Genomic DNA, 24,804 nt, shown 5'->3' on the forward strand with positions numbered 1-24,804 from the left:
TATAAGATGATGCTAATGATGCCAGTTTCACAGGGTGGTCAGCACATGAGATAAAATGATGCATGTAAATAGCTGGCCTTTGAGAATTCATGCTTTTGGTTTTCTATTTTGGTACAATGGGAACTATTCCAAGGGCTGTTACTCTCCTTGCCTAAAAAATAAACCTTGCTCCACAGGACAGAGAGCCAATAGAGAGATTCTGCCAGTTGCTAATTTCATCTTTTCTAATTACACCCTCAAGTGCCTGGGAAGTAGAATGGAGCCATCAGACACATTTTGAGGTGGACATGGACCAAAACATGAACTTGTACCAAAACACCATTTCCAGGTTGACCTCACATTCTGTCTAGTAGACCACACTGGCATTTTAAGAGCCAAGACCAATGAGCCCCTAAACGGTTGGACATTTTCCTCCACCAGTATACAGTTACCCTGGTGAAAGTCTGCAGGTCCCTTAGAGAAGGCTAAAAGGGAGAGTTACAGGACATTTTTGTGACTTTGTCATCAGGTCCTTCCTCAAGGTTATGCCACACCCCTTCACTCAGGGGGCTTCAGATCTGCAAACCATCTCAGGCTTGGGAATTAGGGGAGGGGGCTTGATCCTCTACGATAATTCAAGCTAGCTTTTATTCTGAGGTGCAGACTTTTTTCAGCTACACAATTTCAGGAGTGCCTTAGTGGGCCACCCATCCATCCTAGTTCTAGGGACTCTGTCACTAATCAGTCACCAACAAAGGTCCTTGAGGATCAAACCATTCTGGTATGCCATTTGCCCATGACAGAAACCATGCTAACCTTGCCCCTGGCAGATAACGGCTGCTCCTTGGCCTCTCCTACCCAGGAATCTAAACATCTGCACGGAAACCAGGGAGGCTATTTTAACGTCAGCATCTCCACCTTCATCCTGGTCCTCGGACGATAGCCATCTCTGTACTTTTCAAAGTTGTGAGCTGTCATAGCTCAGATTACCTAGAATCAGAGCCTGGCCAGGGTTTATTTGTGAAAATAATTTATTGGTGAGTGGTTTCAGGAGAAGGGAAGTGAGAGAAGCAGGATAGAGCAGGGGAAGAAAACTAAGCAAGGAGGTCTTGGCGGGACACTAGTTGCAGCCTGGTCCCCAGTGCTGCAGTATGGATTGCACCACAGAGCTGGTAGCACCCGGGGGCAAGGGGACCTGCCTTAGATTCTTTGTGTCCGTCAGTCTTTGGCCTCTGCCTGCTTAGGGGAGCAACGGGGGTGGGGTAAGCTCTCAGTCGAATGGCTTCTCTTTGGTGGAGGGGAATTCTATGGAGAAGGCAGTAGCCAGGACTCAGAGCAGCTGACGATAGATGTTCCAGCTTCATGAAGGGGATTTGGCACCGACAGTATCCATCATGCAAACATTCCCTTACCCATGTATCAGTCAACACTGTGGTGAAGGAGGTGTCCTCTGGATCTTTCAGGGGACATAGGGGCAAGTAAGCCAGTAGCACATGATTAAGTTACTGTAACATTTCTTCCTATATCCCCAAGTCTTTGAAATCCTTCTTCTACACTACCCCAAGGAAGTTCTGACATCTCACCTTTGCTTACTGTCAACCTAGACCACTACACTAAATGGAAGGAAGGGAGGCAGTGTTCCAAACAGAGGAAACAACGACTGTACATACAAAGACTCAGACCCAGCACAGAGCATGGCAAGTTCAAGGACATGGAAGAAGTTCAGACAACCGGTGTGAAGAGAGTGAGGGAGGAATGACCAAAGACAAGTTAGAGAGGTAAGTGGAGGCCATGTGATATGGGGACTGGGGTGTAGTAAAGGAGCTGAACTTTATACAGCAGCAACAAGGGTTCTGACCATGGAAATAGCATGATCACACTTTGTCTCCAGAAAATTTCACTCTGGCTATGTGTCAAGATTGGGAGTGGGTTGAAGGAGAGTAAGAGTGATCAAGGGGCAAACAGTTTGGAGGCTGCTGGGGTCACCCACGCAGCAGATGATGGGACATTGGGCTTAGGTGTTACTGGTGGCAATGGAGAGAGGAATTAGATCCGAGAGATTGTTAGGATGGTAGTTTTCAAACTATGGGTCTTGACTATTAGTGGGCATAAATTTAGTCATGACTAGAATTGTTTTAATGAAATAGAACTAAATAGAAACTGCCAGAGGGGAGTTTTACCCAGTTTTCCTGGGTAGCTCCCATGTATACAGGAGGTATAAATGTTAATAAACTTGTTTTTTCCTCCTGTTAAAGTAAATAAATAGATAAATAAATACAAATAAATGCTACCAGAGGACTTTGCATCTAAGATGGGTAGGTATTGCTTCCTGAAACGGTTGTTTCAGGTATGTGTGTGTGTGTGATTGGGTTGTACGGTACGCTGAGCTGCCACAAACAATGCATGCCTTCCTGTGGGCCACAAGAAGCATTTGAGACCACAGATGTAGAAGCAAGACCTACTGAATTTGATGACTGATGAGATGCGTAGACTGACGGAGGGGCAGGAGCTGGGAGTGACTCCGTTTTCAGGCGCCACCTCCCCCAACTGGGGGGTAGAAGTCACTGAGGTAGGGATGGACGCTACTGAATGAGGAGATGGGATAAACAATGTTTCTTTATCATTTTAGGTGGACCAAAATAGGTTACAAACCCTGTGGGGATGGAGGGTCCTTGGAATACACAGTGCTTCCAAAAAAGGCCTCTTGGCAGGAGTAAGCTGGCTCCTCTGCAGCACTTCCTGCCCGTCAGAAAAGGTATCAGCAGCCGCTAGGCTGTGGGCAAGGTCTCAGACCTGGGCCTGGACCCTAGTCCCCTCCCAGGGGCATGTCCTGCGCGGGTGCAGAGAGGCCCACACGCCCATCACAGACTCTGCAAGGGAGGCTGTCCGCAGAGTCGGCGCCGGGATTTCGGCCTCGTATAATTCACAGCCTGCTCCTGGGGTGACGGATGGCCTCTGCGTGGCTGCGCATTGATCCGGGTCCTCGAGGAGGAGTAAAACAGCAGTGGCCCAACAGTTACATCGCGCGCTGACACGTGCCTCCCGGGCTGCGCCGAGGCCCGCGGGACTGTGCCCGCGACATCGGTGAGGCAGCACACGGCTCAATTGCTCCTTCTCTCGCCCCTTCGTAAATTGCCTTTGTCAGCTTCTCCTAGCGGAAGCTACTCTCTTCATCAATCAGAACCAATGGCCTGCTGGAATGAAAAATCCCCCTTCCCAGCCGGCTGAAGAAAAGGGTTTCAGGCCTAGGGTGCTCCCACTTGGCTCTCAGGCACCACCAACACGCTACCACACGCATTGCTGGGCTGTCGGGTCCCAGCCCCACCCCGTACACACACACACACACACACACACACACACACACACACACACACACACACACACCCTGCCTGCAGCCCAGGCACTCATTTCCACACACACACACACACACACACACACACACACACACATCCTGCCTGCAGCCCAGGCACTCATTTCCACACACACACACACACACACACACACACATCCTGCCTGCAGCCCAGGCACTCATTTCCTACCTGATGGTTTTGCTGCCTGAGCAGAATTCAGATTTTGTCCCTTGATTGTAGGGATCAGACCTGCCCAATTTCTAGTCCTAATAAAGGCAGCATCTAATTATATGATTTTAGCACTTTATGTATCCATTAAATGTTTCGTTAAGCCTTCCTTTATGAAACACATGCTAAATGCCTGCCTTCTGGAGGCAAGAGATTTCCAAGATAGTTGTTACACATAGATTATCTTGGAAAAGTTACAGCATGAGGTGATGAGAGGAGGCCCTGAGGCCAGGCTGCGCAGGGTTCAGTTCTGCTTTGCTACTACCACTGGCTAGCTGTACAGCTGTGGGCAAGTAAGTCACTCAACCCGTTATTTCTGTAAAACGAGGATCATATGGGTACCTATCTCATAGGAGGGATATGAGGGCTAAAAGAACTAATAGATGTCTTACAACACTGCCTGGAACGTGGTAGGTGCTATGTAGGTGACACCTATTACTTACTATCATCATTGTCATCAACAACACCATCATCATCACCATGTTCATCAATATCTGAGTCATCCTGTGACAGAAGAAGATTAAGCATTATTATGCCCATTTTCTAGACAGAGAAACTGAGCCTCAAAAACTTAAAGATGTTAAGTGACTAACTCACAGCTCTGATGTCCGCAAGTATGTCCCAACTCCAAACCTAACGCTCTTTCCACCTCAGTTACGTAGGTCTATAGAGTTAAGAAGTCTCTTTTATGCACTTTATTACAATTCTAAGAAAGCTTCCAGAGCTCCCCACTCCCAATATGATTTGAACATCCTTCTCTATGCACCCTCTCCTCCTTGTGGGCAGGCTAAAGTACCCCCCCACACCCAAATGATACTCCCGTTGGGGTGTCTCCAAAGACATGGCTTCCAAAGGCTGCTGCCATCTGTCACCAGGGGAATGGCGGGGGGCAGACAAAGTGTCACTGTCCTGAGGGCCACCACCACCATCCCTTTATGTCACCTGGGAACAAGTGTGCCCTGGAAAAGGTAGTCATCCAGTAAGCTGCGAATCGTTTCCCAGGTTGCTGGTGATACACAGATCTATGGGTGTTAACATCACTCCTCGTCTTCCAGCAGCTGGCTGGCCACCAGCACTGCAGGGCGCACTGCTCCACAGCCAGGGAGAGAAGTGGCTTGGCTTCTGCCTTCTGTTTGGCCGGAGGTGGGAGCACAGTGTGGACCCAAGGGGATCACTTGATGGCGGGAGCTGTTCAACAAGGTCCACACCGACACGGGGCTCCCGGGGCCCCTCCTCCCCACAGGGGAGGGGCTCCCAGGTCCTGAATGTCGCCTTGCCTGGACAGACAGCCCAGTCGGTGCTGCAGCACCCTCACCTAGGCCCCTCGTTGCTGCCTCCCTTCCTCTCTGTCCTCTCTCTGACATAGTCCCATGTCTCCAACAGCCAGCCGCAGCTTCCCGAGGGCTCTCTGTGGTCAGCACTTTGGGTTCTGGCTCCTGACTTGACGCCAGCCCCTCCCTACCCCAGCCTTGGGCCCAGTGGGCTTCCTCACTCCGCTAGGAAGTAGGAGCCTTTCTTTAAGGGTGCTCCTGCCTAACTGCACTGAACAATGATGGCCCACAGAGCTGGTTTCTGCTTGCGGCTTCCCTCTGCTGCTGTTAGCCATCCATTTCCTTTCATGCCTATCTCCTGAGCGACAGAGCTAATCAGTCTCCACTAGCCCACCTCGGAGGCATGAATGCAGTTGATTGCCTACTGACAACAGCTGGTGGAAATACATGAGTCTCTCTCGTTTCGAGGTGGGAGAATGTTTATGTAAACAGAGTAGCCCCCAATTTTAACCTAGCAGAAGAATGGATGCCAGTATTGGAAGTTGGAATGAAAACCCTTATCTGTACTTACAACTTGCATCTTTCTGCCTTTTATACAAATTCTTCCTACGAAATTCTATGTCTCACACTGCTAGAATCCTGAATATTCCAAAAGCGAAACAGCAGCAACCCAAGCAAGAAAAGGGCATTTGCTGTAATTTACACTCACTGCTGGGACGCTCATTAAATATGCCTGTTGCGTGCTGTGAAGGCTAAACCCGTAGAGGGCAGAGGTTCCTTCGTGAGACACTAAAAACACTTAGACAAGGCTTCGGAGCTCATTTCCAAGCTCCTCAAGGTTAATGGAGGTGCCCCAAGAGCTTCTGCTTATTGTTGAAGGAGGTTGGAGTGTGTTGGGAAGACAGCGCTGTTTGTGATGTGACAGCTTAGCTCTTCTGCATCTACATTCCTCTCTGCAGCTTTAGAGGTGGATTTGGTGGTGGTCGCAGTGAGCAGAGGCGGGGACATGGCTGCTGTCACCTGTGCACATAGAGAAACGTGTCCACGAGCACAGCTGTGCAACCACACACTCTGGAGAAGCCACAAATGTGGCAAATGCCTGAGGATGTCTCCCCGAGCGCAGGCAAAATCACTGCGTGTCTGGGGTCAGTGAAGACTGGACAAACAGTGGTGTGGAGAAAGGGGATGGTAACTGTGGACTCAGTACTCATGAAGACTCAGAACTTTTGGGTCCAGGAATTTTCGAACCTCTCTCCCAGCTGCATTCAATTAAGGAGGTCCTTTGTAAAAACCAAGTGCTACACTTGCAATACGTTTTGTTCTGGTTGGCATTAAACCCACAAAGAAACAACCTAGTAAAGTCCCCCCTGATTTACCTGTTTATTTATTTTTTGCCATCTCCATCCCAATTCTTCTATTAGAATAAAATGTTATTGTTTTAGGTTTTATCAACCTTGGAGCTGCCTCTGTTCTCTGGACCAAACCAAGCTGATTCTGGTTTTACTGCCATGAGCTAGAAGTCACAGGACACTGAGAGAGAGATACTGTCAACGTGCTTTCCACATTCTGCGTTCCCTGTCAGATGCCATGTCATGTCCAGATTGAGTATCTGCTCTGTTCCCGGCTTCCTGCCCTCAGTGAGACCCTTCACCTGTGTAATCAGGGCCCCCAACACTGGTGCTGCTTCTTCAACAGTGGGGGGCTGTGGGAGGGAAAGACCCAGGGGGTTGCCCACATCTTCAGCTGGCTCACTGCAGGTCTGCAGGGGCTGTGTTCTAAGGCAGGAGGCGGAGGGACCCACATTTTCCCGGTGCCCTCAGGTCTCAGCTGTGGACCCACGTCCATACGCAGTCTCAGCTCTCCAACCTTCTCCGGGACAACTATGGGCAGGTTTTCCCCTGTTCTTTAATGGGCACATAAAAAGTAAGGGAATTTACAGATGTTACCTCTGTCTACCCATTCTGTGGTGAGGTGCCCTGTCCTCATGGAAGAGGGAGCACGGGCCTGGGTGTATTTTGCTTCAAGAAGAGGGAGAGAATTCCCAATGTATCAATCCCGTCAGCTTCCCAGAGGACGTGCCTCGGGTGTCAGGTCCCTGTGGAGGAACTGTCCTGAGAGCCCCTGTGGCACGGCAGCTGAGTGACAGGTTTCTTGATATCAGAAAGCTTTCTCTTTCTCGACACATTTGCTCCCAGCAGAAATCATTTCAGAGCAGAACATGGAGTCACAGATCCAACACTGAAGCTTCAGTGTAAAGCTGTGTTGAATTCTACTGTACAGTGTTCAAGGGGTAGAGACACTCTTTGCCTGGGACAGAAATCCTGCCACTTTCTCATTACCAGGTTTCCCCAAACAACAGCAAAAGCTCCCGATTTATAAACACTTTCTCTTTCTCCACAGCCCCTCGCTGAGCTATTTTTGGCCACTTGCTGAGGAAGGGAAGCAAAATTACATTAGAACCAACCATTAGTTTACTGATGCTGAGAAGGTTTGTTAATCAATTCAGACTTTTTCCTTTCTTGATCAATACAGATCTGGCTTGTCCTGCGAACAGACAGTTACCCAATTACCCGCCTTCTAATCGGCAGCCTTTACATCCTTTAACAATTCAGCTGGTTCCACTGATCAGGTAACAGCTAAATTGGCACCGGGTCTCTTGCAGAACAGATTTCATCTGGCCTGCATTTGATTAAAACGCCTCACCAAAACCAGTGCCAGATGTGATTTTATCACTTGTTACAGTGCCCTCAGGAGTTTCCACAGCACAACATGTAACAAGGCCTAGCATGGGGAAATTGAAGTTCTAAGTCCACTCACCAGTCCTTGGAGGCTCCCAAATATATGAAGGGATAAATGTGTCCTAGAAACACCAAATTCCTTGAGAAAAATTTCTAGAAGTGGAATTCTCAAGTCAAAGGGGCAGTTCCTTACACATCTGATGATCTGCTGACTGCAGAACAAAAAAAATCAGAATATAAATATCACCAAAATATAACTATGGGAAAATAGTGTTCCCTTTGTAAATTGATTTAATAAAAGATAAATTTTGTGAGAATCACAGTGTGATACACTAATAATTTTATAGAAATCTTTAAAACAATTCCTATGTCCTCAAGCATTTGTGTTGCTAAAATTTACTGAACAAATCTCTCATATTGTGAAAATTTTTTAATTAAAATGCAACTGTAGACTGCAATTCATTCATACAGAGTAATCACTTACCCTGTCCTTGGGGATTAAATAATGAAGCTAAAGGCTTTCTAATTACCAAAGGAAAATAATCTGTTATCTGTGTCATTAGTTTTCACCTCAACCTTGCAAAAGGAGAAGGGGCAATTAATTCATTTGCAATAAGAATCCTAAAATTGTAAGTAGAAAACCAAAATCTATCCAGTATTTTATAATGTGTGATGTAAATATAAATTATTTATAAATGGATTACATTGTACTTGCAACAGAGGAACAATGAACTCCTTGTCCAGGATGAGGCAAATAAGGAACACGGTGACTCATTGTAAGATGCCTTAGAAGCCATGGGGGAAAGTTAGTGTCAGGATTCCTGCCTTGACTCCACATAAACGATCCAGGCAGCTGTGCAAAGGGAGCTCAAACCCAAAATATGTGCTCAAAAATGTAGAATTATAAAATATTTAAAAATATTAAAATGTTTTTTAAAATCTGCTTTCTCACCTGAGAGGAGAGAATTAAGTTCGTTGTTATGGAGTAATGCTTTATAGTCTTGTTTAAATAATATTAGAGCTGAATTCAGATGAAATGCCTGCACTTCCTTATCTGAAACCAGAAATAATAACAATAACAATACACCATTAATATTTACAGAATTACAATATTATTTACAAAAAAACCATCAGGTGACAATTTTCTTTCTGTAAGTCAGTGCTATACAATAAAGTGGAGGCAAATATAAGGGCAACAGATTAAAAAGAATACCTGCAAAAAACAAATTGTGGGATTTCTAGATTTTACCTTTCTAAATCAGTCATACTGCTCTGAGAAAAACTACCCTGAAACAATGGACACTGGAACCTGGAGCTTCACAGAACAGAAACCAAGATGGGAAATCTTCAGTTTGCTGGCGGCCACACTTCTCTGACTATTTCCCAAATACCAGAAACCCACCCTGTCTTGCTAGGTTAAGCAAGATCCAGCTTGTCATTTTCTAGGACATCGTGTGAAGTACGTTCTTGGATGGAATAGCTATTAATAGAACGTCTCTAGGAGTCCACAAGAGACTCTGCTTTTCCTTCCTTCTCCGGGCCCTTCACAATTGCCTTAACCCTAGTTCCATCTTTCCTTCTGACAAGGGGATTTGACTGAAGATTACCAATACGGCCAAGCACCTCAGCTATTCTCAGGGGACAAATTGGTAGGTTCTCCCCTGTTTTGACTTGGCTTTAGCTAGTGCTTTCTGAGGGAGCAGAATAGCTTTATCCTTTCTTCTGAGGAAATGTCTGAAACTGTTTCTGTTATAAAGTACTAGGTGGTGCTATCTTTCAAGGTTGAGAGCACCTTCAAACTGGGTGGAAGTGGGACCATTGAGTGCTTCCCCAAATTGTCCCCAGGCCTCCAGATTGGCATATAACCTGGGGGCCCTCAAGTGGAAATAACTCTCTTTGTGGAGATGATGCTGAGAAAGAGTAAAGGTGATGATTAAAGTGTTTCCTGCTAATGAGGAACTGTAGCCAGCTTCCCTGGGGTTTGTCATGTCACGTAGTGGGTGCCTAGGCCTGGCACACAGTAGGTCCTCAAAGAGTGTTGCCTGAATAAGTCTACAGGGCAGAAGAGTTGGGCTTTTACTGCCATTTCTGGTAAGAGTCTCTCGGGGTCAGGCCAGGGCACCTAGGGGCCAGGGCTCCAAGGAACCAGGGTGGCTATAGACCCAGGCTAGTCTACTCAACACCGTTTGGAAGAGTCTATTCACTACAAGGTTCCCGTGTCCAGTGGGGCTTAGGAATCTTCTTACTGTTTACATTCTTCCTCCTATGCCACGACCTCTTCCTTTTTCTGTCCCTACTTCATTCACTCCAGTTTGCTTCCCCTCCAATCTCAGCTTTCTTAGTCTCCTTTCCCTTAATGCAGCCCAAAATCATAGACATTAAGAGATGAAAGAAGCATTTGTGATTTTCTATTCCAGTGCTTTCATTTTACCCATGAAGAAATCAAGGATTGGACAAATTACATGATTTGCTCAAAGCCACATAGCTAGTAATAGTTATGATAGTTAACACTTGAGTGTTTACTGTGCTCCAGACACTGGTAAGTGATTTACAGCTGTCACTTAAGCTTTACAAAAGACCTGTGATGTAGGTACTTGTGGTGGGTCAACTTGACTAGGCTACAGTCAAGCATAATACAATTAAATGCTAATCTACGTGTTGCTATGAAGACATTTGTAGATTTAATTAAAGTCCATAATCAGTTGGCTTTAGTAAAGGAGATTGTCTTGGAAAATCGGGATGGGTTTAAAAGCAGAGGTTTCCATGGCTATGTGTGCGAAGCATTTTGTTGGAGGCTACATTTGAAGGAAACTTCTGAGCCCTAGGTCAGCCCTAGAAGCCAGGGATGGTGGTTCCTTCCTCCTTCCTGTTCAACTGAAAGCAAGGGTGTTGGGCTTTCATCAGAAAAGGTAGTACTCTCCCCCTGCAGTTTGGGGGTGGGGGGGTAGTCACAGTGGACTGGCATCTAACTTTGGCTATCAAATTTATTTGTCTGCACCGGGTCTTAGTTGTGGCATGCAGGATCTAGTTCCCTGACCAGGGATCGAACCTGGGCCCCCTGGGAGCCCAGAGTCTTAGCCACAGGACCACCAGGGAAGTCCGGCTATCAAATTTAAATGGCAAAATATGACTGCTCTGCTGGTAGAAAGAGGGGTGAGGGGCAGCTACAAAGGAAAGGCCTAATCCTGCAGCGCCTACCCACCAGGCTTCCCATGGACCAGCTGTGAGTCGTGGGCAGAGGCAACTTCAGCCCTGCTCAAGAGGGCCACCTGGAGGGGCAAAGTTCCCTCAGGATAACGGAGCTACAGGTGAACCTCCGAAGTTCAAGACACATCATGAGAGTAAATTACCCACATCAAGGGGACTGCAAGGGGCAGTTCCAGGCAAAGGGGTCAGGGAGGAAGCGTCTCTAGCCCCCATGAGAGAGTCAGCAATAATACATGCCAGGCTATGTACGAAAGGGTGACACTCATAACAGTGAGTTATGGCCCAAGCTTGGTGTGGGGAGATGCCTCAATTTTAAATCAAGTTTATAGTTTTGATTATTACAGGGACTGGGCTTGTAATTTCTAAATACCGTGCCGAAATTTAGAATACCTTGAGGATTTGTATGACATGAGAGTGACCAGGAAATTCATGTGATACCCAGCTCCAGGGAAGGAATTGGCCCTACCACATAAATTTAAATGGAAACAGAAAAAAGTTTTTGTTTTTTTTAATACAGTGAGACACTTGTATGAGACAAGTCTGCTCTATGTACCATTTACATGAGTTGAATATTTCCATAAAGTTTGCCACCCTCAATGCCCTAGAACTGGACGCCTTCTTCTCCAGAGAACATAGCACTGTTTTATCTTCTTTGAGGGTTCTTTGCAGTCTTAGGTGCTTGTGCTGCAAACTCAGATATCTGTGTCTTTCTTTGAAGTTACTCATTATCTTGTGAGTGACTCTGTTGATTGTCATTATGAAAGGAGAAAAATGCAAGCAAACAACTCATTCTTATTTATCCTTCTACTTCTGACAAATCATTAGTCTTTGCAAATTCTTCAGCTGTCATACTTCTCAACTATTGCTACATTTTAAGCCTCCTAATTTCAAATTTTATTTTTAGGCCCCCAATTCTGAAATCAGTACTTCTCTACTCTGTGGGATCTGACGCCACAGTGGGTCTTAACATATATTGTTTTTACTCTGTTCCATGAGGAGGTAAGAGAGTGGGAGATTTTTTTTTTTTATTATTAACACACACATACCCACACATTTAAAGGGAGATTTTCATGTATTTGTACTCAAGCATAGAAGATTATGAAGGAAGAATGCTACTCTCCAAAGCTGTAACTCCAAATAAAATTTACTTGTGGTCGTACCTCAGATGTTTGGATCTCATCTCCCTCAAAATTTGTTCTTCCCTTTCCTTCCTTTTCTCTCTTTCTTCCTTCTTTCTCTCCTTCTAAAGCAAGCCTCTGTCGTAATGTGAGAAGTTACATATCTTTTCCTTTCCTCTGTGCAAGAACACTTCTGCCCATCTCCTGTGATGATGCACCTATCCCACAAATGGAAGTTTCACAGGATCACTTGCTGAGAAGGATGGGCTCTCCCCCTCTCTAATCCATAAAGGGAGATTAATTGTCAAATGTGTGAACACAGTGAACCGGGCAGAGCTGCTGCCAGACCAGTGATCTTGGATCTTCAGTGTGCACTGTTTTAAAGACCTTGTCTCCCTCACCTTCGTGAAAGACTGAAAGAAAGATAAAGCAAGACAAACCCCAAATCCTACAGAAAGCAAAATAGTTTTCTATTAACTTAAGCAGCAAAAGAAAGCAATTGTACAGGGTTGTATATTTGGAAAAGCCTCTTTGCATTTCAATATTGTGCTACCTACAAATATAACCAGCAAAACTGAGTTTAGGTTAAATAGATAAGATGCAACATCTAACTGAAGGGTTACAATGCATGAAAAACGCGTATTCATTAGGAGATTACATTTATAATCTCTGCTTGTTATGAGAAGATAACACAAAGGTGCAGATAAGAAATGCGATGCCCAGAGCCATATAGAGGTTTACATGCAATCATCCTTTTGGAATTCCACTAAATTCTCCCAAATTGCCTCCTTTCTAAGAAAATTGTGTTGCTGTTTACAGGAGCTCTTCACTGTCACAGACTATTACGTTTTCCTCCCTCGACTCAAGTCCAGGTCAGAGGCAGGATGGAAATAAGTGACACAGTCATTCAAGACAAACGTTCCGGCTGAGTTTCCTGGCTCACAGCAACCTAAGAATATCTGTGACCCTAAAAAGTGACGCTCGACTCTTGACCAGAGACCCCCCATTTCCACTCATTTTGAGTTTTCCCAGGTTTTTCAGTCTATGACATGAATGACCACGTGAGTAGGTGGAAATCACTGAAACAAGCCGATTTCCATGTTGTCCACAGCCAACCTGGAGTCACCCTGAAAGATGCCATCCAGTACAAGAATTGCCATGAGGACACAGGCTCCATGGGTAAAGGGACTAAGGGACTGGAAGTTTGCTGGGCAGAGCTGGAACTGGAACCCCGGTCAGCAGTCCTCCCGGCACCCTCCCTAGACTGGCTCAGTTTGCCCGTCGGAGGTTTTGTGGACACACAGCCCCAGGAATCTCAGGAGCACTTGGAGCGCCCATCCCATCTCTGTAAGGTGGGCAACTGTCTAGAAAGAGACAATTGTGAGAGGAGAGAGTCTTTGAGGATCCCACTCAGTACTCCGTATCCACTCTAGAAAGGGGGTCTCTCCTTTATCTTCTCTCTCTGATTCCCCCGAGGCGGGAATGGATCCAGTAACTCTCCTGCCACTGTCTGGCTATCCACCCCACCCCCAAATCTTCAGTTTTTATTAAGGCAAGTTTACTGAAGTATAATTTGCACACAGTAAAGTTCACTCCACTCCCACTCCCAGCTCCTGGCAAATTCTTATCTGCCTTCTGTTGCTATAATTTTGCCTTTTTCAGAACGTCATTTTGTATCTAACTTCTTTCACTTAACAGAATGCTCGTAAGACTCATCCATGCTGTTGTACTTATCAGTATTTCATTTCTTCTTATGGCTGAGACGTGTTTCATTGAATCGCTGTTCTACAATTTGTTTATTAGTTTACAGTTGATGAACATTTTGGTTCTTTCCAGGGTGGGGAGATTATGACTAAAGCTGCCTTGCAGGTCTTTTTGTGGACGTGTATCTTGAGGTCTTTTCTCTCGGGTAATAACTTAGGAGTAGAGTTGCTGGGTCGTACGGTAAGTGTATGTTAATTTTATAAGAACTTGCTAATTGGCTTCCGAAGTGGCTGTACTATTTTGCATTCCCATCAGTAATGTAAGAGAATCCTGGTTACTTCACATGCTTGCCAGAACATGGTACTGTCCATTTAAAAACGTTTAGACGTGAGTGGATGTACAGTGGGATAGAGGAATAAGAAGAAGGCGGAGGAGGGTGAGAAGGACCGTCTCCTTAGCTTTCCCCAGTTGAGACAGTTTACTTGGGGTCGGTCTGCTACGGTCTGAATGTTTGTGTCCTCCCACAATTTATATATTGAAATCTCAATGCCCAATCTGATGGTATTAGGAGGTAGTATTGAGAGGTAGAGCCCCCATGAATGGGATTCGTGCTCTTATAAAAGAGACCCCACAGAGCGCCCTAGCCCCTTCTGCCCTGCGCAGACCCGGAGGGAAGTAGCAGTCTGCAGCATGGAAGAGGGCCTTCACCAGAATCCCACTGGGCTGGTCTGTGACCTTGGACTCCCAGCCTCCAGAACTGTCAGAAATCAATGCTTGTTGTTTATAAGCCACCCAGTTCATGGTACTTTCATTACCACCGCCTGAACAGACTAAAACAAGGTCTTTTCTCTCCATACAGGGACCCGGTTCCCGCTCATCTGGTGGCCCAAGATGCAGACACACTCTTTGTCCACACCCCCCAGCACCTCCTCTGCACGCCAAGGCTGCCTGGCTGCCTGAGCGCTTCCTTTTCCTTCTTGCAGCCACCTGTGCACCAGGAAGCAGCCCTTAGCCAATGAAAGATGGGGAGCTGATGGATCAATATCCCAGCTTCCTCGCTGCCCTCCTTCCAAGGTGAAGTGACTGATGTGTGTTCCACACTGTCCCCAAAAGCCCAGGCAGGACTGAGCCCTGGTTTCCCCAGTGTCAATAGGCCTGAGGCACACCCTTTATTGGCCTCTTTCTTCTCCCTATCTCACTTCCCCACTTCCTACCTGGGCTCCTAGTGTCAGCCATCAAATAACCTACTTGCATTTAAATTTGTCTCAGGGTCAGCTTCTGGAAGAACCCAAATCAAGATAAATTTTTGCATTCTTTTGGACAGCTTTGCCCTCAGGTCTAAAATACAAGCCAAATCCTTTTCAGAGAAAGCCCTGGCCAATGCCGGAGAAGCAGAAGGATGGATTCTGGCAGTCTGGTATCAGGGTCTTCTGAGTAGTCCACTTGGAACCCTCTGGGCTGCCTCTTTATCCTCCATGCTTCCAGTAGATTCCAGGTCCAGTTGTTTCTAAAATTCAGAGCTAAATATAGTTGCACTTAAGAGAATCCAGTGGGTCTGGCATGACGTGCTTCACACCAAGTCAGGTAGCTTCTCAGTCTCCAACATGAGTGGCTGTGGACGGACCACATTTAGATCAAACCATCAACGACCTTCACCGAAGTGCAAAGCAAAGCAACAGTTTACATACGAGAGATTCATCCAAGTACTTCCCTAAACCAAATAGCTGGGAGTATTTTATCTAACAGACCGGCAAAATGCTTTCAGAAAATTAGAAAAGCATCTTGCAATAAGAGTTGGTCTAGTCTCAGATCAAGCCTATTCTGAAGTATCCACTTTATGAGCCCAGGCCACTTTTAATACAATGAAACTGCCTTCTTTATTGGCCTATATCATGTTTGAACCCATAAAGCAACATGACCCAGCTTTGACATTATTTGTAGGTATAAAAACATGGTGTTCTGAAAAGAATTATAAATGCTTCACTGAGCTTTAGGAGGAAAGCCTTCTCTTGAAAAATGGAAATCAATATCTAGTGTAACATGTAACACACTTAGAATAAGGCAGATTCTATACAAGCGACAGAAGCTTGCCGGAAACAAGAAGCTTGAGTGCACTCAATCCAGCCATTGCTGTTATTCCTCACAGTAGCTGAAGCAGGTTCTTAACAGGAGAGATGGAAATGCTGGATCCACAGCACAATGAGAACCACATGTGACACACCGTAGTGTCAGTGTCGACAGCTCTACTCACCATCCAGCGGGGTCTCATGTCAATGTCTAAAGCACTGTCACTAAGGAATGATGGAGAACATCCGGTCCACTGTGACCAGGGACTTGCACCTCTTCTGGTCTGTTCTGGTTGGGTCTGGGAGTCTCTTAAACTTGCCAGGTTCTACTGGTGTTCATCTGTGTGCCATGAATGATTTTATTATCTTCTTTATTGCCAGACTCTTTATTAATTTTCAGAAAATTCTTAGCTCCTGTGTCTGCAGTTGTTCAATGCTCACTTTAGTACTGAATCTTTACTTGATTGCTAAGAGGCTTCTACCTTCCATCACTGTGCCCCACATCGCTGGCTGCTGGTTACTCACAGCCTGGAATGGCATCTCTCCACCGCACTGCAGGGCAGGGCTCTGATTCCGAGCGTCCCCATGCAGCTGCCCAGGCTGCCATAGTGCGAGGGTCATTTATTATGCATGCTTACTTTTAGGTGGGAGGTAACGAGCATCCAAAGCACACAAGGTTTAAACAACATATGGGAATATGAATCCCAGGACTAATTAGAGTCCCTATTTGGATGGTTCCAGGAGATTCTTTCCCACCTGCATTTTCTGTGAGATTCTCTTTGAAAATTAAACTGTTAACACTGATATAACTAAACAGCAATGCTGACCAGCATATCTCTTTAGCTCAGGTCTTTGTTGGTCAGAGCTGAGCTCTCTCGAAATCACATAGAGCTCTGGGTTTGGGCCAAACTAATTTATGTCTCTGTAAACATCTTGCTTGGAGATGACATTTGTTTTTAAAACAATTAAAGGTAGAGCAGATGCAATAGATCTTTAGAGGAAAAAAAATGTTCCCAAGATAATGAAAATCAATTGGATAATGTTAATGTGGAAATGGCTTTCAGAAATCGTTAGAGTTGTTTATCATAATATTAGTCACAGACCTCCGAGAACATTAAGAAAATGTTACACACGTAGTAGAGCACAGGGAGTCTTTTCACAATCACGTAACTTTAGATGCAGACGACCTGCCATTTCTCTTAGATTTGTTTAATGGCTCCAGTGCTCAAGATCCTACTTAATGATGATGTTTAAGATTCTTGAATGTGAGGGGGCAGCCAGAAGCCTTTCCCCGCATGCATGTGTTTGCTGGATCTCAGCAACAGGCCAAACACCAGGGCAGGACCATTAATCATCTTGTATTAAAATCCCAGCCAGGTTCAGGGCCTTGTGCTATTGATTGTTCCCTTCCTCTGCTGTACCATCAACCTGTTCCTCGCAACTAGCTCCTTTCCAGTAACATTTAACACTTAAATATGCTCCATGTGCTCCTGTCTTAAAATTCAAATGCCTCCTCTTACACCTTTCTTTTCACATTTGGATTCCTTACATTTACTGGCTTCAACTCCTCACCTCTCTCATTCATCCCTCAACCCAAACGCAGCCGGACATGAGCTCCGTGAACACTACTCTCGCTCCTTGTCATTGAGTCCAATGGACACCTTTCAACCTACATCTCCCTTGACCTCTTGTCAGCTTCTCATGTTGTTGACCTCCTGGGGATTCGGCTGGGACGGGGCAGAGGCTGACAGGCTGAGGAGGCAGCTCCCTGTGATGCTGCGTGAGATCATAAGAGGTGGGAGTGTTAAGGAAGTGGGAACTGGGAGAGTATAAAGTTTCAGGACACACATCACCCCTTCACAGTTCTGCCCACACTGATGCTAGAAATATGACCTAGCACCCTGTGCTATTTGTTGCAGGAAGGAAGAACCAAGACTGGCTTTGCAGCACTTTTTTTTCCCCTCCTTAAAATTCACCCATTCAAGTAAGGATGACAGTTTCCAAGCAACATGGCAAAATAAGGGCATCAGCCTTCTCTCTGAATTTCTGGTTAGTTTACCAAGCATAATATGCTAAATTGTAAGCAAACTTTTTTTTTTTTAACTGATGGAACTGGGCAGGTTAGCTGTCATCTATGTTTTCCCCTTTTACCTTCAGTCACATGTCCTTCGTCCACATCACCTCACTGTTAGCTTCATTAATTTCTATAAGTAGTCATAACTTCTTGGTTTACAAACCACACCTTCATGCTTGCCAATATATTTGTCTCCACCATGATTCTGTAGCCATGACTTCTATCCAGGTAGCTTTCTGTAATACCTGGAATGACAGTCATGAATTTGTTTTCTTTACAGTTTGCTTTTTTTATTTCCTAGACAGAGCTCTGGAACATTGACACATGAGGCCATAAATGCTGGTCTTTGTGACCTCCTTCTCATTCCCTCCTAAGCACTTAGGTAACCATTTTGTGACTGTGCCTTTTTTGTGCAACATCTCTTGTTGAACAGCTCTCTCTGCTAGAAAGCCCTTTTCGCACATTGTGGTACTTAATAAATGTTTTGCTAGACTTGAAAATCTCTCTCCACCTCCAGCAACTTTCATTCTTCTTTCTTGTGTCTAACTTCTGGGGTTACCTGAGAATACCTCTGTGTTGGGTTAAAGCATGGTGTGTTTGCAGGACTGGTCATTCTACATGACAGTCGTTACACTGAGTGAAGATAGATGTCCTGTGTTTGGTTAGGGCAGGCACCTCAAAGCACTCCCTCTTTTCTACTACAGTAAAGGAAAATGGTTTTTACTCTGATAAAAATAAAAATCCCTAAATCTTTACAGTGGTGTACAAGGCCATACTCCTGTTATCATCATGCAAACCTCCATCTACTCTCCCGGCTCACTCACTGCTCTCCAGCCTCACGGCTTCCCTGCTGTTCCTCAAACACTCCAGGGACATCCTGCCTGAAGTTCTTGCTCTCCATTCCCTCTGCTTGTGCCGCTCTTCCTCCCCGCTTCCCACTGGGCTCTCCCGCCACCTCCATCAAATCTGCGCTCACTAGCTGCACAGTTTGTCGCAGAGTTCTCAATACCCCGAATTCTTGGTCCATCCTCTGGTCCACGGTAAATGATGTAATTACTAAGTTCATTGCTTATTGTCTGTCAACCTTAAGCCTCGCCATGAGGGCAGGATGTTTGCCTCTTCGTGTCTCTTCACCGTGTATTCCAACTACTGAGAAAATGCCAGGCACATAGTAGGTGCTCAACTTATTCATTACTGTATGAATAAATTAATGTAAGCAAGGTGGATATAGAAAAGTAAAAGTGTATTAATTATAAGCAAGTTTCAGCTGGTTGTCTTTTTCTGATAAAATGTCTACAGCTCTATTTACTATCTTCATGCTTTTTCACAGCTCAGTGGAAAATTAGCCCTTAGAAAAGAGATTAAAGAGGTTCAGTTGCCAGAAGCCATAATTTTGACAAAGGATCATGTGGTGGGGTGGGTTTGGAGAGGAGTTGGAGGGTTACGTTCAAGAGATGGTGGTGAAGGGGGCAAGCAGCGGCCTCACACCCAGAGTTACTGAACAGCTGCACAACGGGGAGCGACCAGTTCAAATGAACTCATGGTTTCCTGCCAGAAAGGAGCCCCACAGAGACGTTTGCCGTTGCTGCTGTATTTCACCTGAGTTGCGGTAGGCTTTAATCATGCTTGCAGAGCTAGAGGAGGAAGGCCAGGAGACCTTGTAAACTGCCTCAGTCCAGGGAACAGCTGGCCTCAGAAAGAAAATCACAGGAACAACTTGTGAGTGTAGCAAGGGTGTGTGGCTGGCGACACTGTGGCGCCCCCTAGAGGTGTGTCTGCATTACAGTATCAACAGGCACTCATCCAAGAGCTGCTCTCACCCCTGAGCACTCTCTACGCTAGAACTCCTCATCTCAGCTTCCCCAAACTGGGAACAGGAACTTTACTGGACAGTGGATTGAGCCAACCTTTCCAGAGCAGCTTCCCTGTGCCAGGACTGTGTTGGGTCATGAGAAACATGAGAAGACAATAGATGTAGCAATTGCCCTCAAGATGCTCCTCACTGAGGGAGAAGACAGGTGTGCACACAGATGACCAATACAATGGCCACGACCGACGTTAAAAAAGGGCCTTTAGGGGGCTTCCCTGGTGGCGCAGTGGTTGATAGTCCGCCTGCCGATGCAGGGGACACGGGTTTGTGCCCCAGTCCGGGAAGATCCCACATGCCGCGGAGCGGCTGGGCCTGTGAGCCATGGCCGCTGAGCCTGCGCGTCCGTATCCTGTGCTCCGCAACGGGAGAGGCCACAGCAGTGAGAGGCCTGTGTACCGCAAATAAAGAAAAAAAAAAAAAAAAAAAGGGCCTTTAGTCTGAGAGATTGTTTCTGTTTGGAAGAATCAGAGAAGCTTTTATAGAGGAGGTGGAGGCTAAGCTGGAATGCGAGAATAGGTAGGATCTTAGTGGGGTGCAGGGAGCCCCTTCCTGGCAGAGGGGACTGCATAGGAAGAAACATGGGGATGCTGAGAAGGGAAACTGTGGCAGATTTTCCACTCAGCAAAATGCATGGAACCCTTCAGGAGCAGTACAGGGAAATAAGCACAGAGAGGAAAGTCACGTTCAAATGGGGTAGGACCCCAGAGTCCGGTCTCAGGGATGAGCTTTACTCTGGCAGTGACAAGTCACTGGATGTTTCTGAGCAGGTATTTAAATGGATCAGAGGCAGTCTTTCCTTAGATGTCGAGAAGTGAAGACTAAAAGGAACCCATTGAGGGGCTTCCTTGGTGACGCAGTGGTTAAGAATCCACCTGCCAATGCAGGGGACACGGGTCCTATCCCTGTTTGGGAAGATCCCACATGCCGCAGAGCAACTAAGCCCGTGCGCCACAACTACTGAGCCTGCAGTCTAGAGCCCGTGCTCCGCAACAAGAGAAGCCACTGCAATGAGAAGCCCGCGCACCGCAACAAAGAGCAGCCCCCGCTCGCCGCGACTGGAGAAAGCCCGAGTGCAGCAATGAAGACCCAACGCAGCCAGAAATAAATAAATAAATAATTTAAAAAATAAATAAATAAAAGTAGCATGACCAATATTCAGCAAATATTTAGAAAAAATAAATAAATAAAAGGAACCTATTGGGAAGGAGACTGCACACTTCAGGACTATTGTCGGGTCCAGCTACCATGACAGATGTTAGAGATCGGATGGCCAAATGGAATATTACAGAAGCTCAGGGGACTGCTCCTCTGCTCCAGACTCTGGGTCACGACATCCAGGTCTCCCTCTGGACCTCCCTAAGGCAGGTGGCCCCAGGCCACAGAAATGAAGAAAGTATATCCAGGCCCAGGAGCAATAGCAGTCATGTATCTGAAATCTACGTCCCCTAAATAGATTCTCCACCTCAAATTGTTTCTGCCAGCCTGCCAGTTTCTTTTTCTGGTTTTAAATTAAGTCAAATTTTTTTTTTTTAAATACAACCTTTAAAAGGAAACATAATAGACATACCGAGTGAAAAATAAGCAGAAGAGAGCTGTAAATCATATTCCTAAAAGTAGTAAGATGGAATAGTCACACCCATTTCAGAATCTTGGCCACAAAGGCAACATCTAACATCTGATTAGATAGTCCTCTTCAAGAAATAAATATAGATGATGACAATTTTGTTGCTCTTTGTGTATGTCATCATAGGCCTGACTTCTTCAGAGGTTACAGGGCAGGAGTAGAAAAACTGCTTTAAAATAATCCTCTGTCATTTTTCAATTTCCAAATAAAATTGGTTACTTGGCTCAGAAGGTACTGCACAAGAGACAAATCATTTTTAAGAAATATTGAACTCTATTAAATTTTGTTCTTTATGTGGTAGACATTCTCACTTTAAAGATAAATATGTACTTTACAAATTAAAGTATAGCAGGAGCATTTGTTCTACCAAAGTTGACAAGAAAACATGTCAAAAGGAGCATGCCATCTGTTTCCCTGCCTTGTGTTGATATGCCCCATTCCTTCGTATGTATCTACACACCTCGATGTACATCACGTACTAATAACAGGCAGTGTGACAGATGCTCCTGTTTCTGCTGCTTTTGGAAAAATATAACAGATTGTATTTAGCTATTCCGTGATTATACTGTGTCATGTTGAACAACCACCGTAGACTTATGCTGTTCTGTAAGTAGCCAAAGCTAAGTAGCAGCCATGTCTTTTTACTTTACTCGAGGGCACTGGCTATGGAGCTGTATTTTAAAACCAGGAAGGTTGTCTTAGTTCAGGACTCTATAACAGAATACCACAGATTGGGTGGCTTATAGAGAAGAGAAATTTACTTCTTACAGTTCTTGAGGCTGGAAAGTCTAAGATCAGGGCACTGGCAGATTTGGTGTCTGGTGAGAGCCTGTTTCCTGGTTCATAAACAGCCTCTTCTCTCTGTGTCCTCACATGGTGGAAGGCGGAAGAGAGCTCTGTGGGGTCTCTTTTATAAGAGCACTAATCCCACTCATGAGGGTGCCAACCTCATGCATGCAGCACCTCCCAAAGCCCTCATCTCCAAATACCATCACACTGGTGATTAGGTTTCAACATATGAATTTAGGAAAGATACAAGCATTCTGTCTATAGCAAAGGTATTTTGCTATTGTCTTCCTTCCTCAACTTCTTTGTTCCCTCTTCTATAACAGGTAATGCCGGCCCTAAAAAAAGCATCTTTATTTTTAAAATTTCTATGTATTTTGATTAACTAACGTGTGCAGAAATACTTCATTCTTAATTAAAAATAAAACATTGTGTGCATATGGGCACGTGTGCACGCTCATGCACACACACACAGAAACACACACGAGGATGTTGAGATTGCATTTTTCATTAAAGATATTTAGCTAAGGTTCACAGAATCATCCCAGCGCTTGAGGTGAAATCCAGTTTGGGTGTGCCTTCAATCAATCTCCACATTTGTTTCAGTAACTCCATTCCATTCCACTCACACACATCTTTGTCTTTTCACAGTACATCTTTGGAGTATTTTCAATTAGTTGAAAAGCAATGCTAAAAAGCTTTATTGTTTTAATACAATTACCAGGTAAAAGCACAGAATGTGTCTGTTGCTGAAAATTTACAGACTTGGTTTGACAATTCTGTCTCTCCACAATGTGGAAGAGATATTTTATTGTGTGTTATTGGATTCAGGCTTATCATGCAGCATTAATGTATTTATTAGCTTACATTGAGGGTTCTCTATTTACATGCAGTCATAGTTTTATTTTCCTTTTAGTATAAACACCTCTGATGAACACAATGTATCCTGCAGTTAAGTGTGACATTTCCCTGCTTCTCTTCCACCTTGTCTGACCTTTTATGCATTCGCTGAATACCTTTCTGCTGTAGGACTTGAACAGCCCTTCCTGTGGCATGATGAATCCAATCAAAAGTGTGCCCTGGAGAAGATGGAAGTACTGACATTCAAGGAGAGGAGAAGAAGGAATTAAGGAGCACAGGCCATTCTGAGGTGTGGGTGTCACTAGGAATATTACCGAAGAAACTTACAGTTCCAACAAACATGGCATCCAGGGGACCATATTCCAAACACTTTTACCATTCTGAGCACTGTCCCAAAGAGTACAGAAACTCTTCCATGTAAAGAATAAAGAAGCTGCTGAGGAGCTTTCTCTCCTCCCTCCCTCCAGTCACAATAAGAAATGGCTAAGGGAAAAGGAGGGAGAAAACTGGTACTGTGTTGTTCCTGGGAACAGAGTCAGGGTCAGAGTGGGGAAGTCAGAAAGGACTGATTTTAGCATTCCAATATTAAGATGTAATCTGTACCTAGATTTGTCCTCTAGAGGAATGAACGGCCTTATGAACTCCATGGCACTGGAGTTTCCATTGGGAACCACAGATATTCTTCTCTGTTGGAGGGTGAAGTTGGCCCCAATCAGTGGTTCTTGGTGCTGACTGTACTTTAAACTCATTGGAAGAAATTTTTTTAAACTGAAGATTCCTGGGCCCTATACTTACTAATCAGAATACTCAAGGGGAGGTCCTAAATATTTGTCTTTTTATAAACTCCCCAGGTGGTTCAGATGTGCAACCAGCACTGGGAGCTACTTGTAACAAATAACTCTTAAGATGTCATTCCAAATCAAACTTCTACTCAAATGTCCACAACAATATGATAGCAGTAACAATACTAACACTTTGGAATCAGATATCTGCTTCTCTTTCCATGCCTAAATTTTGCTTTCCTTGGCCTTGGATCAGCCAGGATCTCTCCAAGGGGTGGTAAACTGACAATTTCACATACTCCCTTCCAAATAATACTTATTTACCAAATATCTTATATATCCCCTAATATGAATAGAGGCATGAAATGAAGCAGGAAGGAATTTTTAAGGAATTGTGTGCTGTTAACCTACACTCATATGAAAGCTTTTTTTTCCTTTTATTTATTTATTTTTAAACATCTTTGTTGGAGTATAATTGCTTTACAATGGTGTGTTAGTTTCTACTTTATAACAAAGTGAATCAGCTATCCATACACAAATATCCCCATAACCCCTCCCTCTTGCGTCTCCCTCCCACCCTCCCTACCCCACCCCCCTAGGTGGTCACAAAGCACCGAGCTGATCTCCCTGTGCTATGCAGCTGCTTCCCACTAGCTATCTATTTTATATTTGGTAGTGTGTATATGTCCATGCCACTCACTCACTTCGTCCCAGCTTACCCTTACCCTCCCCGTGTCCTCAAGTCCATTCTCTACATCTGCATCATTATTCCTGTCCTGCCCCTAGGTTCTTCATAACCATTTTTTTTCCTTTTAGATTCCATATCTGTGTGTTAGCACATGGTATTTGTTTTTCTCTTCCTGACTTACTTCACTCTGTATGACAGACTCTAGGTCCATCCACCTCACGACAAATAACTCAATTTCATTTCGTTTTATGGCTGAATAATATTCCATTGTATATATGTGTCACATCTTCTTTACCTATTCATCTGTCGATGGACACTTAGGTTGCTTCTATGTACTGGCTATGGTAAATAGGGCTGCAATGAACAATGTGGTACATGACTCTTTTTGAATTATGGTTTTCTCAGGGTATATGCCCAGTAGTGGGATTGCTGGGTCATATGGTAATTCTATTTTTAGT

The 24,804-nt window shown here is 44.9% G+C and overlaps 1 long non-coding RNA gene across 2 annotated transcripts in view; it reads right to left on the reverse strand.

The window, feature by feature from the left end:
* Positions 1 to 1,035: 1,035 nt before the first annotated feature.
* Positions 1,036 to 24,804, reverse strand: part of LOC109550791 (uncharacterized) — a 59,835-nt gene continuing 36,066 nt past the window's right edge. Inside the window, exons 1-4 of one of the 2 annotated variants that reach the window (XR_012330803.1) lie at positions 17,234 to 17,799; positions 15,847 to 16,001; positions 8,519 to 8,620; positions 1,036 to 7,778 (exon numbers count right to left, since the gene is read on the reverse strand). This is a non-coding gene — a long non-coding RNA (uncharacterized lncRNA). The other variant, XR_002177459.3, reaches the window with a different exon arrangement.

The sequence above is a fragment of the Tursiops truncatus genome, chromosome 3 (assembly GCF_011762595.2).
Source record: "Tursiops truncatus isolate mTurTru1 chromosome 3, mTurTru1.mat.Y, whole genome shotgun sequence".
NCBI lineage: Eukaryota > Metazoa > Chordata > Mammalia > Artiodactyla > Delphinidae > Tursiops > Tursiops truncatus.